Below are 2,500 nucleotides of genomic sequence, written 5' to 3'. Positions count from 1 at the left end.
GCACTGGAGCTCCTGGGCTGGCAGCATGCAGTAAAGATCGGGAAGATGGCTCTGACAGTTCCCAGTATAAATGCTTAACAGAAAATTTTCAGATGAGCAAGGGTTAAGATCAGCCAAGTAATGTTAAACCCTGTCAAATCTCTGAGTCTTGTTGACCTGTACTGGTGTACTCAAACATTTAAGGTGCAGTGATCATTTATCTGCATGTATCACTAGGATTATTTATTCAATTATTTATTTATTTCCAGTTTGTGATAACAATGACATAGAATATAAATATTCATTATTCAGTTAATTTTATGTACTGTTAACTTTTTTATGACTTAACCATAAAAGGATATTGCTACAGTGAGGACTAGTCAAAGTGCATTTAGCATAGACTGCAGCTTCCTTAGTAATTTTCTAGAACCAGACTGCATAAACTCCACTGATGATACACACCATAAGCACTCCACATATACAAGCATTGTTGGTATTGGCAACAAAAAACTTTTAGGAAAATATACCCTTATATACGAGAAGGGGAATTTTTTTATTTAGAATAATTTGTTAGTGAAATAAAATCATCTCCATGGTGATTGAAGTATTTTCTTTGATATTCAAAATCTTGAGCATTTCTCTTTCTTGAGAATTATGTTAAAATATTGTTATGAAAATGAGCTGTAATATAGAAAAAGTTGTTGTAATTGAACTGGATTTTTCAGATTAGGGTAGCCTGCAATCTCATAGGGGGGGGGGGGGGGGAATCTGTGAGACAGCTATTTGATGATCATTGATATCTGGATGATATTTTAGAACCAATAATACTTTATAACTTTGGATAAAATGCTAAATGGCCTACTCTCTGAGACACATGTATATATGGTGGTGTGTCCTACATACAGGCAACTGCTGGGCTTGTTTTCATGTAATATATATAATAATGTGAGGCTACAGTGCTATTTTCTAGCCTGAATTATTGTAAAGTATGCATAAAAGTAGAAGTCAGAGTCTGTATACCTGAAGGGCTGTAACCCTAGATAATGATTGCATGACATGAGTTTACCATTTTTGGCAGTGTATGACAAACATGCCATCCTGAGACAACAAGTTCATTTCTAGTAAGCAGTTTGATTTTCCACCCCAAAATGCATATCTCTCATTTTATACCAACAAATTTTTAGGCCAGTCATTTTTAGCTGGATATAGATGGAGTGGATGTAGTTGCTTCATTTTTATTTATTTATTTATTTATTTATTTATTTACTATTATTTTTTAAACCATTTTCTGTGTTAGAGCAGCCAGTCTGTCATAACTTAACCCACCCCTGACCTTCTAAGGACAACTGACTTTTATAACACATGAATGAACATGACCCATAGGAGGAAGTTGCACTTTGCAGGAGGGCTGCAAGAGCTGATCCTGAGTTGAATTAGACTTTTTATATTGAATGTTTAGTCATTGTATATGGAAGAAAAACACACAATACAAATACTAGATTTATTGATTCATTGATTCATTTTATATATAAACCTAAAACATAATGGCTTTAATAAGACATGGACACACAAGTATATAGTTCAGTTACTATTCACTAAACAAAACAGCACTATTATATTTTTATCTAACCTTCAATGGGGGGGGGGAGGTGCTCAAAAAATCATAGAATTATACATGGTTTGTTTAATAGGGGATAATAAGATAAGAAGTAGCCTCTGATTGATTTAACATATGCAAAAAAAATATATATATACCTGGAACAAGCAGGGAAAATATGAAAAATTGTTTTGAAAGCAGACATTTGAAAACAAATCACAAAGTTTTGATAAGTTTGTGAATAGATGTTGTTTTTTTATCATTGTTACTTTTATTTTGATGTTGTCAGACAACATTTTAAGGCAAAAGATATGGTAAATAAATAATGTAAATTTGGATTGGTTACAGACAGAAGTGCTGTATACAGTACTAACAGTTCTGAATCTTAGGTTGGTTGTTTACTCAACATAGGAGTATAAAGCTCAGTACAGTACTGATAGTTCTGAATTTTAGGTTCGCTGTTACTCAGTATAGGATATTCTGGTCATGAAAGTGGTTAATCTTTACAGTATGGACACACTATGGTTGGACAAATTGAAAATTATATATTAGAGGACAAAAAGTTGCAGTTGTCGGCAAAAGAAATAATTTGGGACACAAATAAAGGAAAAAGATCATGGAAGGCGGTGCTCACAGCCTAAGTCCACTCTGTGCTCCCGCGTTTATTTTGCCATGCAAATGGAGGTGAAGACAAGGTTTCTGCCCCCCATCAACCCTCCCCTCAGGCAGTGCCCAAAGGACACACCCAGTCATGGCAACTTAGATTGTTGAGTAAATTTTGTGACTCTAGTGTGTGCATCCTTACTGTAAAGAATTATCCTAAAAGTGTAGATGGGATTTCTTTTAATTTTCATTTATTTATTTATTTATTTATTTTTATGTGTTTATTTATTTTTATGTATATAATTTTGTGGCCTTAGCTTT

Source organism: Penaeus monodon, chromosome 36 (assembly GCF_015228065.2).
Source record: "Penaeus monodon isolate SGIC_2016 chromosome 36, NSTDA_Pmon_1, whole genome shotgun sequence".
Lineage (NCBI taxonomy): Eukaryota > Metazoa > Arthropoda > Malacostraca > Decapoda > Penaeidae > Penaeus > Penaeus monodon.
Note: the sequence above shows the minus strand (reverse complement) of the source record.